Consider the following 13,558-nt stretch of genomic DNA (forward strand, 5'->3'; position numbering starts at 1 on the left):
TATTGCCACCCTAACTGGTTTGGCTCAGTGGATAGAGCATCGGCCTGCGGACTGAAGGGTCCCAGGTTCGATTCCGGTCAAGGGCATATACCTTGGTTGCAGGCACATCCCCAGTAGGAGGTGTGCAGGAGGCAGCTGATCAATATTTCTCTCTCATCGATGTTTCTAACTCTCTAGCCCTCTCCCTTCCTCTCTGTAAAAAATCAACAAAATATTTTTTAAAAAGCATATTGCCCTTTTTTTGTGTGTCCTAACAAAAACAGACCATACCGCATTGTATTGATTTGGCACATCCCTTGCCATGTACCTAAACTACCAGTGTCTTTCCAGGATATTAAATACCCTTCTATTTCATGATTGCTGAAGAATAAACTATTTCACTGCACAAATGTGTAACTGCTAACATTTATTGGAGAAAGTGCTGGATACTGTTGAAGGTGATTTATATGTATTAATCCATTTAATCCTAATAACTGAATGTTATGGGTCTTATTACTATCCCCATTTTACAGATGACAAAATCTGAAGCCCAGGGAGTTCAAGGGTGACATTTGTATTGAACTGATATCCTATTTGTGACAGCATTGGATTTTTTGCCACATCCATTTTACCATAAAGGGTGCTGTGGCCCTAACCAGTCTGGCTCAGTGGATAGAGCGTCGGCCTGCGGACTGAAGGGTCCCAGGTTCGATTCCGGTCAAGGGCATGTACCTTGGTTGCTGGCACATACCTAGTAGGGGGTGTGCAGGAAGCAGCTGATCGATGTTTCTAATTCCCTCTCCCTCTCCCTTCCTCTCTGTAAAAAAATCAATAAAATATATTTAAAAGAAAAAAAGGGTGCTGTGATCAATGCCTTTCCCATTCACCTTGACCCTCTCTGGACAGAGCCTTGCCCCTTCATCCCACCACTCATCTTCTAAAGAAACCTGATGGAAAAAGAATAAATAATTTTTAAAAATATATTTTTATTTATTTCAGAAAGGAAGGGAGAGGGAGAGAGAGATAGAAACATCAATGATGAGAGAAAATCATTGCTTGGCTGCCTCCTGCACGCCCCACACTGGGGATCGAGCCTGCAACCTGGGCATATACCCTGACTGGGAATTGAACCTGTGACCTTCTGGTTCATAGGTTGACGCTCAACCACTGAGCCACACCAGCTGGGCAAGAAATAATGTTTTTATTTTTTATTTTTAAAATATATTTTATTGATTTTTTACAGAGAGGAAGGGAGAGGGATAGAGAGCTAGAATCATCGATGAGAGAGAAACATCGACCAGCTGCCTCCTGCACACCCCCCACTGGGGATGTGCCCGCAACCAATGCACATGCCCCTGACCGGAATCGAACCCGGGACCCTCCAGTCCGCAGGCTGACGCTCTATCCACTGAGCCAAACCTGTTTCAGCAAGAAATAATGTTTTTAAAGAAAGAAAAAAGAGCCCTGACTGGTTTGGCTCAGTGGATAGAGTGTTGGCCTGCAGACTGAAAGGTCCAAGGTTCAATTCCGGTCAAGGGCATGTACCTTGGTTGCGGGCACATCCCCAGTGGGAGGTGTGCAGGAGGCGGCTGATAGATGTTCCTCTCTCATCTATGTTTCTAACTCTATCCCTCTCCCTTCCTCTCTGTAAAAAAAAATCAATAAAATATATTAAAGAAAGGGAGAAAGAAAGAAAGAAGAAAGAAAGAAAGAACAAACGTGGTGGGAAGAAGTCACAGGAAAGTCAGCAATGCCAGGGAGATTGTCTCACTGCCAGAATTGATTCTATTTTTTAAAATATTTTTATTGACTTGAGAGGAAGAAAGAATGAGAGAAAGAAATATCAATGATGAGAATCACTGATGGGCTTGGTCAAGCCCACAACCCTACAGAATCAAACCATGACCTCATGGTTCCATAGGTTGATGCTCAAGCACTGAGCCACGCTGGCTGGGCCTGTTGATTTAAAAACTTTTCCCAAGGGAAAACACACACACACACACACACACACACACACACACACACACACACATAAAAATAAATAAAAACTTTTCCCAATAGCAGATCCATCTGCCAGAGGCAGATCTGGTGCAGAAATAATGTGAATTAGAATGACCACAGCTTGCATCCATTATGTACTCTGCATTTTTTCAATTTTTGTTCTTTTCTAAGCATTTACACACTCTCATTGGCTTAAAAATAGGTTGTGAACAATAAGCTAGTGATAGAAAGCACTTTCAGTTGTTAGAGAGAAAGGGGCAGAGATTATCAGCATGAATGGCAGGTCAGTGGGTGGGGAAAGGAGGGTCTCAGGACTGGAGGTGTCAAGTCATGAGAATCTATCTGTTCCTGGAGGTTGTGAGTGACAGTGGTTATAATCATGACCTTTAGAAAAGAAGCTCAAGCCCACAGAGGACCACAAGTCCTACTCACTCCAACAGGATCAGGGTTCTTTCACGGTCAGAATGGCAGTTGAGGGTCCTAGTCAAATGAACGAACTAAAATAGATTTGGGCAGAAAAGACAGGTAAGTCAGAGCTGTTTGAAGATCACACCACATCACAACAGCAACTTAAATGGTGGCAGAAACAGGCAGGGGCCATGTCTGTTCTGGATTCCTCCTTCCTTCATGTACCTTCTGCCTATCCGGCCCCCAGAGTTTAGAAATGCAAAGGCAAGCATTGAACCACACTGGCTGTGTCCACTTTTCATTACTAACAGAGGCTAAAAGGAAACCTGAAATTGGGCCCAGTCTTCAGGAACAAACAGGAGCATGATTTAAAGGAAAGCCTGGGTCGTTTGGGATGCCAAGAATCAAGGCCAGAGAGCGAAATTTGGGGAGACATGGAGCTGAAGTATAATTCACTTATCTCATCCCTGAAGTTTCTTCCTAAACGGGACAAATGGGGGTTGAGAGTCATAACTTAAAATTTTATCCTTTCCTCCTGGGGAAACATTTGCCTCTGAAGCCAAAGTTCTCACAGTGCTCAAAGTCTTTTTAAAAAAGTGTTTTATTGATTTCAGAGAGAGGGAGAGGGAGAGGAAGAGGGAGAGGAAGAGGGAGAGGGAGAGGGAGAGAAAAATCAATGATGAGAGAGAATCATTGATTGGCTGCCTCCTGTAAGCCCCACACTGGAGATCCAGCCTGCAACCCGGGCATGTCCCTGACCGGGAGAGAACTGTGATCTCTTGGTTCATAGGTTGAGGCTCAACCACTGAGCCACGCCAAGTCTTTTTTTTTTTTAATTTCTTTATTGATTAAGGTGTCACATATTTGTCCTCATCCCCCCATTCCCATCCCACACCCCTCCCCACGGATGCCCCAACCCCCTGTTGAACTTAACCATTGGTTAGGCTCATATGCATGCACACAAGACCTTTGGTTGACCTCTCCCCCCTCCCCCCACCCTCCCCTATCCTCCCTCTGAGGCCTGATAGTCCGATCGATGCCTCCTTGTTTCTGGTTCTGTTCTCGTTCATCAGTCTATGTTGTTCATCATTTCCCCTAGATGAGTGAAATCATGTGTCACTAGAGATATAAGAATTGAATGTGAGACGAGCAATAATAGTTATGCTGACAGGCAAATGAATCAGTCTGTAGTGAGTTTCTTTCTGGACCAACAGTTCTTTTGAGACCCAATATCAATGTCCACCAGTTCCTTATGAGTACATGTCGGCTCTGACCCCTCAGCTCTGGATGGTGGACAAATGGTGGTAATGCAGGTCCGACGCACGCCAAGTCTTAATGGTGATATAACTCTCCACAGCCTGAGTCAGAAACAAGATTCCTGCAAAAGCCTCCCAGACCACTTGAACACCCCCGGCAAGTTGAAACAGGGAGTCAGTCAGCCTTCCAACACATATCAATCAAGCCCCTGCTAGGTATCAGGCACTGGGGCAGCAGCAGTAACTCAGACAAATGGTCTCCAGCCTCATGGAGTTGCCATTTTAGCTGGAAAGATAAACAATAATGACAATCATTTATAAATTGGTACTTACTGTCGAAACCGGTTTGGCTCAGTGGATAGAGCGTCGGCCTGCGGACTCAAGGGTCCCAGGTTCGATTCCGGTCAAGGGCATGTACCTTGGTTGCGGGCACATCCCCAGTAGGAGGTGTGCAAGAGGCAGCTGATCGATGTTTCTCTCTCATCGATGTTTCTAACTCTCTATCCCTCTCTCTTCCTCTCTGTAAAAAATCAAAAAAAAAAAAATATAAATTGGTACTTACTACCATGAAAATAGTTCCCTTAGTGTTGCTAAGCTGTGGAGGGAGGGGGAAGAATGGTAAATAAATTTAAACTGGAACCTGAATAAAAAGGAGCAATAGACACAAAGCTCTGAATGCTGAATGTGTGGACAAGGCCAGCGAGGCCAGTCAGTGACTGGTTCCCAAAAGGGGACAATCACTTTGCAGGGCTAGAACTTCGGCTGCTCTGCTCTCAAGATCACAATTCCTGCCCGGCCAGCGTGGCTCCGTGGTTGAGCATTGACCTATGAACCAGGAGGTCATGGTTTGATTCCTGGTCAGGGCACATGCCCAGTTTTGGGCTCGATCCCCCAGTGTGGGACATGCAGGAGGCAGCCAATCAATGATTCTCTCTCCTCATTGATGTTTCTCTCTCTCTCTCCCTCTCCCTTCCTCTCTAAAATTAATATATATATTAAATATATATACATAAATATTATATAATTTATATATAAAACCCTCATATGCAAATAGACCAAATGGTGGAATAACCAAACAACCAGTTGCTATGACATGCACTGACCACTAGGGGGCACATGTGGAACATGGTGGGAGTTGGCAGCAGGTGGCAGAGCATGGAACACGGCTGCGGTGGGATGGTGGATCAGGTGAGCAGGGGGAGGGGGGTGAGAACAAGGCAGGGCACCGGTCACTGTCATGGGGCGAGCCTCTGGTGGTTACTGAAAATCTTTTGCTCCTGCGTGCCGCGATCCTGCCCGGCGCTCACACCTGCTGCCGACCCTGCTCGCACCCACTGCCAGCGCCAGAGCTGCCGCTTGCACTCGCTGCTGTCGCCCGGGGCCGGCCCCAATTGCTTGGTGCCATCAGCAGGTGTGAGCGGCAGTGGTGGTGGGAGCAGGGCTGCTGGCAGACAGGGGACTGGGGCTGCGGTGGGAGGAGCCAGGCAGGGGCGGTGCCGCTCTGCCCACTACAGCCTTGCTGCCCACAGTTCCTTTCAAGGTGCATGAATTCATGCACTGGGCCCCTAGTATGTGTGTGTGTGTGTATATATATATATATATATATATATATATATATATATATATATATATTTTATTTTGTAGTTTTTTAAAGTATATTTTTATTGATTTCAGAGAGGGAGAGAAATAGAAACATCAATGATGAGAGCATTATTCATCGGCTGCCTCCTGCACACCCCCTACTGGGCATGGAGCCCGCAGCCTGGGCATGTCCCCTTGACCGGAATCGAACCTGGGACCCTTCAGTCCGCAGGCTGACGCTCCATCCACTGAGCCAAACCAGCTAGGGCTATATATTTTTTTAAAGTTTGGAATTCCTTTTACTCAGTGAGAGCTTTAGGGCCCGACTGTGGGCCTGGGAAAGACTGGATGCTGGGTTTTGTACCTCAGTCCTAGGCAATATAGCTAAATGAGCACAGCCCTTGGTTCTTCTCATCTTTTTCTGTCAATACACTGAAAGCATTGTCAATCTGCTGCATGCAGCTCATTGCTTTTAGAACGTTAAGCCACCCTTTCTTTCCCGGGATGTGCCCCACCTGGTTTTGGCGACAGCCTGCATTTAATGAGCTCTTACTACATCCATCTCATGTAATTGTCACAACCACCCTAATGAGGTAGGTGCAAGACTGAGCCCCACTTTGAAGATGAGAAAAGTGATCCTCCAAGGGGTTTGCTTCTCACGGTCACAGAAGTAGAAAATTTGAGAACTAGCATCTGGACCCCGGCAGGAAGTAGAACTGGACAGTTTCTCATCCTGGACACCAGAGACCACTTGGTAACCAGCCAGCAGTGTTGACAATAGTGCCCCCATTCCTCTCTCTCCTCTGTACACCCCCCTGCATCTAGTCCCTAATCAATTTCTTCTCCTCTTTTCCAACCTCCTGCACTGAAATTCACAGTAGCGCCTCCCCCCCCGCCCCCCCACCCCCTGCCATGGGGAGAAGCTGATCTCTTAGGCCTCCTCTCCAACTTTGTCCCTTGTTGCTCTTCCTCAGTCAGGGTATGTTCTAGCCACAATGACTTAATTGCCCATCCTTTGAAAACTGCACAAGCTGTTCCTGGGATCTGGAGCGTTCTCTTCTGTATACTCACGCAGAGAACATGTCAACACATCCCACAGTAATATTATTAATACCAAGCTTGCTGTGCCAGGTACTGCTATACTCACTTTACAGACGGAAAGCCTTCGTCTTCACAACAGCCCTATGAAGTTGGTACAATTATTATCCCATGTCACAGATGGGGAAATGGAGGCAAAGAGTTACTCGCCCGCTCTAACTGGCTTGGCTCAGTGGATAGAACATCGGCCTGCGGACTGAAGGGTCCCAGGTTCGATTCTGGTCAAGGGCATGTACCTTGGTTGCGGGCACATCCCCAGTAGGGGGTGTGCAGGAGGCAGCTGATCGGTGTTTCTCTCCCATCGATGTTTCTAACTCTCTTTCCCTCTCCCTTCCTCTCTGTAAAAATCAATAATATATATATATTTTTAAAAAAGAGGTACTTGCCCAAGATCACACAGTAAGCAATGGAGTTGAACTTGCACCCAGGTCGCCTGGCTGCAGAATCCTTGTTCTTAATCACTACACTATTTAACACCAAATGCCCAACTCCTCTGTGTGAGCTCCTCCAGTGCAGCTTCCTAACTAGTACTTTCTCTCTTCCTACCCTCCTCACTTGATCTGTCAGCAAATCCTGTCAGGGCCTTTGTACTCGCTTGCTTTTTCTTCTGCCATCCTCGGAATGACCTCCAGCCCTGGGCAGGTAGCTCAGGTGGTTAGAGCATCATCCCAATACGCCAAGGCTGCAGGTGTGATCCCCAGTCAGGGCACATACAAGAACCAACCAATGAGTGCATCAACAGGTGGAACAAATCGACGTTTCTCTTTCTCTAATTGAAGAAGAAAATGCTCTATACTCTGGGAATGGGAGGTTTTTAAAAAATATATTTTTTATTGATTTCAGAAAGGAAGGGAGAGGGGGGCAGCCAATCAGTCTCTCTCTCATCATTGATGTTTCTCTCTCTCTCTCTCTCTCCCTCTCCCTTCCTCTCTGAAATCAATAATATATATACACTGAGTGGCCAGATTATGATCTCTGAATGCATAATCTGGCCACTCAATATATATGTGTGTGTGTGTGTATATATATATATATATATATATATATATATATATATATATATATATTAGAGGCCAGGTGCATGAATTTGTGCATGGGTGGGGGACATGGGTGGTTGGGCGGCCTGCCTGCTGGTTGAACTCCTGGTCGAGGGGACAATTTGCATATTAGCCTTTTATTATATAGGATATACACTGAGTGGCCAGATTATTATGATCTCTGAACGCATAATCTGGCCACTCAATATATATAATATATATTATATTATATATAGAATATATTTTATCTTACCTAATAAAATGGTAATATGTAAATTACCATCACTCCGCTACACCCACGATTGGCCAGGAGACGCGGGGGGGCGGGACTCGGGGTGGCCGGGGTAGCCGATTGGGCCAGTGGGATGCTGAGCTAGCGTTGCCAGCGGCGGCGCGAGCTCAGCGTCTGAGCCATGGCTGTGCTACAGCACAGAAGGGGCCTCTGGGGCAGTGAGCTCATGTCCCGCCGCCGCCGACCATCAAAAGCGGGGGAGCTGGGTGCCTGTCTGCACCGGCACCAGGCCTTTCGGAAGCCTCCGGAGGCTTCTGAAAGGCCTGGTGCACCAGCGGACAGGCACCCAGCTCCCCCGTGATCGAAAGCAAAAGCGTGTAGGGGACCCTACACGTGCATGATTCAATCATGCACTGGGCCTCTAGTATATATATATTATATATAAAATATAATATATATATTTATTAGAGGCCCGGTGCATGAATTCGTGCATGGGTGGGGTCCGGCCAGCCTGGCCAGGGGGAGGGGACATGGGTGGTTGGGCAGCCTGCCTGCTGGTTGAACTCCTGGTCGAGGGGACAATTTTCATATTAGCCTTTTATTATATAGGATATACACTGAGTGGCCAGCCAGATTATTATGCATTCAGAGATCATCATAATCTGGCCACTCAGTGTATATATAAAAAAAAAGAATAAAAAAAATCCAACCTCTCCTTGCCATGCCCACTGCCTCCACCACCCGGACTACTGCTCTGGCCTCCTCACTGCTTCCGCCTGGCACCCTCCCCCCCCATCTGTCCTCACAGCAGCCAGAGGGTCCTGTTACAACCAAGTCAGCCCGAAGCCCTCCTCTGCCCAGACCCCTGCTGTGGCTCCAGCTCTCTCAGAGACAAGGCCAAAGTCCTCCCCGTGGCCAGTGAGGGCCCACAGGACCAGGCCCCTGCCACCTCTCCAACCTCGCCTCCTGCTATCTGCCTTCTGGCTCTCTCTGCTCCTGTGCACTGACCTTGCTAATCACACACCAAGCAAGCTCCACCTCAGGGCCTTTGTACTTGCTTGCTTTTTCTTCTGCCTGTAATTCTCCCTTCCCAGAGGCGAAGCTGACAGATTTGGCCAGTAGAGACCAGCCCTTACTTGATTCAGGTGTTTGCTACTTTACATAGATCGCAAAAGCAAGAATAGCCCTCGTTGGTTTGGTTCAGTGGATAGAGCGTCGGCCCATGGACTGAAGGGTCCCAGGTTCGATTCCGGTCAAGGGCATGTACCTTAGCTGCAGGATCCCCGGCCCTAATTGGGGTGTGTGCAGGAGGCAACCAATTGATGTGTCTTTCTCACATCGATGTTTCTGTCTCTCCCTCTCCCTTCCACTCTCTCTAAAAATCAACGAAAAAAAAATATCCTCGGGCAAGGATTAATAAAAAATAAATAAAACGAGTTCATTAAAAAAAAAAGCAATAGCCACAGATGCCAGCTCATGTTCCTTGTGTGGGTGACACTGGAACAAAGGGGCCGATGACTGCAGCAGAAGTGGTAGGTAGGACACCCTGCTGCAGAGAAACTGATTCCACGCTGAGCAATTCCACAGCCCCTGAGTCAGGGAGGACAGAACGCCTCCTACCTCATCAGAACCCTGGGGGGTGAAAAACTGTTTCAGGACAGTCTCTTTGGTGGACAGGGAGGTTAATGGGAGCTGCCCTCCCAGCATTTCCTCACAAGCCTGTCAGGCTGTGTTCCGAAGATCAGAGTGTTCTGCCAATTCTTAGATGAGCTTGCCTACCTGGCTTATGCAGAGATGTGCAAGACAGCCAAAACGCCATGGCGGAACCATTGCCCTACCCCATCTCCTCCTCGCTTGCTCTCCCTCTATCTGAATCTCTATTGTAAAGCTGCCTTCCCCGACCACCCTGTGCAAATAGCACACCCTCTCACTCTCCATCCCGTTTCATTTTCCTTATTGCTTGCCGCGTCCTAATGTTCCATTACGCACTGGTTCACTACGTTATTGTCCGTGGGCCCCATCAATACAAGCATGATTTCTGAGGGAAAGAAATTTGTGTATTCTTTGCTGTGTCCCTACTATTACCTGGCATACATAACACTTACTACGTCTAACTACCAGACACTATTCTAGATGTTTCCCATGTCTTGACTCATTTAATGGGCATTACCCCCATCTTACAGAGACAGGTTTTTATTTTTTTCCCTTCCCAATTTTTAAAAATCTTTATTGTTGAAAGTATTACATATGCCTCCTTCTCCCCCCCCCCATTGACCTCCTCCAGCCTGCCACCCGCCCCCACCCCATTGTCTGTGTCCATGGGTTATGCATATATGCATACAAGGGAGAGACAGGTTTTTAGGGGTCCTAGGTTTTGGAGGAGGGAACGCAGGGCTTCTGGTGCTGGGCAAAGGGATGGTCCCTCTGTCTAGAGAACCCAGAGGGATCCTGAGGGGAGGGGAAGCTGGAAGCCATTATCTGGAAGACAGTAACTGAAGGAATGTCAGATGTCAAGAAATAGAAGCTAGCATTTATAGAGCAGGGTGTCTTGACGCCCTTGGAGTAGAAATGCCTGCAACTAATGGAGAGGCTTGGGGAGACAGGGCAAGTGTGCAGAAAACAGATGACAGCTACCCACCTCCCACACAAATGTGGCAAAACTCTGTTTTATTTTTCAACTTTTTATTATGTTTATTATGCAAAGTCTCAAACTTACATTAGTATTGATAGAATAAACATTCTTGTACCATCCCCTAGTTTCAACAATTATAGACATATTATTTTTCTTTTAAATTCTCATCCGATAATATTTTTAATTTTAATTTTTGTTAATCCTCGCCCGAGGATATTTTTCCATTGATTTTTAGGAAGAGTGGGAGGGAGAGGGAAAGACATAAACACTGATGAGAGAGAAACACATCGATTGGTTGCCTCCTGAAACCAGGGCCCAGGCCAGGGAGGAGCCTGCAACCAAGGTATGTGCCCTTGACCGGAACCGAACTTGAGACCCTTTGGTCCGAAGGCCGGCACTTTATCCACTGAGCCAAACCGGCTAGGGAGAGTGTTTTTTTAAAAATTGATTTTAGAGAGGAAGGGAAACATCACTGAGAGAGAGAAACCGATCAGTTAGTTGCCTCCTGCATTCGTGCCCTGACTAGGAACCCAACAAGCCACAGTGGCCAGAGCTAAACATAGTATTTTTCAAACTGCAGCCTCCATAAGCATTTGTCATTTGGGGCCAGCTGACTTCGCTAAAATACAATAAACTAGGAGACATCAGGGAACTTAGGGTATTTCATCATTAAAGTTTCCTTCCCCTTACACAAATGCGTGGACTGGAACCCAGTGAGGAAAAAATGTACTTCATACTATGGATTATAATAATAAAGTTTAAAATAGACTGCAAATTATGTGCTTGTGAAACTAAAGAAAACTTTCAGAGATGAGTCTTAAAGTTTAAAATTTTGACTTGATGGCCTATTAGAAATGTTTATGTAGAACAATGCCATGGATTTTTTAAAAAAAATGTTTTATTGATTTTTTACAGAGAGGAAGGGAGAGGGATAGAGTTAGAAACATCGATCAGCTGCCTCCTGCACACCCCCCACCGGGGATGTGCCCGCAACCAAGGTACATGCCCTTGACCGGAATCAAATCTGGGACCCTCCAGTCCGCAGGCCGACGCTCTATCCACTGAGCCAAACCGGTCAGGGCTGCCACGGATTTTTTAAAAAACAATTTAGAAGCCCTAATGGTCTTTTGGCATTCATTGTTATATTGAAGAAAAAAATCCCTTCTAGTTTTCCAGATATTGGGGCAGTCTGAATTCCAAGGGATCGCGGTCCTTGTTAGCCCGGGAAGGGATGGGAGATGGAAGAGGTATGCAGCTGGGCAGGGACGCGGCAAGTTTTGTCTTGATAAGCAGGAGTGGTAAGAACACTGGCAGTGATCCTTATCCAATTTTTTTTTTGTTAGCATGCCTGAAGTATTCACAGCATATTTTAAAAGGCTATTCGGGCCCTAGCTGGTTTGGCTCAGTGGATAGAGCGTCGGCCCGTAGACTGAAGGGTCCCAGGTTTGATTCCAGGCCACGGGCACATGCCAGGTTTCGGGCTTGATCCCCAGTAGGGGGCATGTAGGAGGTAGCGGATCAATGAGTCCCTCTCATCATTGAGGTTTCTCCCTCTCTGAAATCAACAAAAATATATTTTTAAAAAATTGGAAGGCTATTTGGAAGTTTTCTACACCCCTACATCTAGAATGGGGGCAGTATCAGGGACCCTTAACTCCATCAGGTGGGGCACTATCCCCATTTTACATTACGTTGAACCTGAGGTAAAGAAATTAAGCTAGGAAGCAAGGTCTGAAGGGATTCAGTTCATAGGGGGTGTGTGGGGGGGGGCAGGGCTTGGGATTTATCTGGGTCCTTGCAGTGGTGGGGGGTGGTCATGGGATGTTTGTAAGATGGCTCTTCATAGGCCCTGGGACACAGGTTCTCAAGGGACCTCGAAATGTTTGGGAATTCCTGGTTTCGGTGGGTTCTTGGGAAACATGCATGTTAGTGAGATGCTGATAAAACTGAAGTGGAGGAATAAGTGGCACTTTTGTCTGGAAATTTTATTGATTAGCAATTTTAGTGCCAGAGAAAACCAGCTGTGAGTTCTCTAGGCCCTTCCTCAGAGCAAACATACAGCGAGACTGGGCTGCCCTCCCTGGGCTGGATTACGAGGCACCTTCCGAAACCAGGAGAGAAGAGCAAGTTGATCAGGTTGTCATTCAGGTCTAGGAGGCTATTTATTGATGTAATTCAGGGGATCATTTTGTTGCAGAACTTCGTTGATGGGAGTCTCATGCTGCACTGAGGGTGAGGATACTTTACTCCCTGAGGTGCAGGGAAACCCCGCCTCACTCCTCAAGGCTGCCTATAGGTACCCAAATGGTGAGGGTAGGACAATGCCTTTACCCAGGCCTTGTTCAGGGGGCTAGGTAGGACCACCTGTATGGGAAGGAAGGTCCAGACCTGGGAAGCAGGCTGCCAATCCAGGGCCCCATGCTGTCAGTTAGGGCTGCTTTAACGGTACCACACACTGGGTGGCTTATAAACAGCAACGTCTCAATTCTGAAGGTTGGAAACTCAAGATCAGGGTACCAGCATGGTTCAGCCCTTTCAGAATGCCTTCTTGTAGCCCTAGCTGGTTTGGCTCAGTGGACAGAACGCCAGACTGCGGACTGAAGGGTCCCAGGTTCGATTCCGATCAAGGGCACATGCCTAGGTTGCAGGCTTGATCCTCAGTTGGGGGCATGCAGGAGGCAGCCAACCCAGGTTTCTCTCTGAAATCAGTAAAATGCCTTCTTGTACGCTCACATGGCAGAGCTGAGCAGGGAGGCAAACTATTTCTAATATCAAGGCCTTACCCTCATTAGCAAGGAAGGCCTCACTTTCTAATACTATCATATTGGGGAGGATTGCAACGTATGTATTTTGAGGGGACATGATCAGTCCATGACAGTCATGTCCCAGGAATGAGGTAGTAAGGCAGTTCAAGTTGTCCAGGAACTCGAGACTAGTCCAAGGTACAAAACTGGACCAAGCCATTGCCACCACCTTAGCATTGAATCTATGACTGAAGGGTTGGCCAATGGTTGTCAATGGCTGTATATGCCCATTAAATGATCCACAAAGTCAAATAGCTGGGAAGCAGCAGAATCCAGTTTGAGCTTAGAATTCTGTTCTTAAACCAGGATTCTCCTGGGACCCTCACACTAAAGTGAGTTTAGTATTCTTTTTCTCACGTATCTGAGGTGTGCCTATATATACACACACACCCAAACCAGCCCCAAACTCTAGATGTATTTGCCCTTTGGGCAGTCCCTGCTCACCCCCTCTAAATTCTTTACTCAAAGTCTCCTTTCCCAATCTTTATTTTTAAATTACAAGCTAGAGTAAGGAAAAAGCAGCAGCAATA

Source organism: Cnephaeus nilssonii (assembly GCF_951640355.1).
Source record: "Cnephaeus nilssonii genome assembly, chromosome: X".
Taxonomy (NCBI): domain Eukaryota; kingdom Metazoa; phylum Chordata; class Mammalia; order Chiroptera; family Vespertilionidae; genus Cnephaeus; species Cnephaeus nilssonii.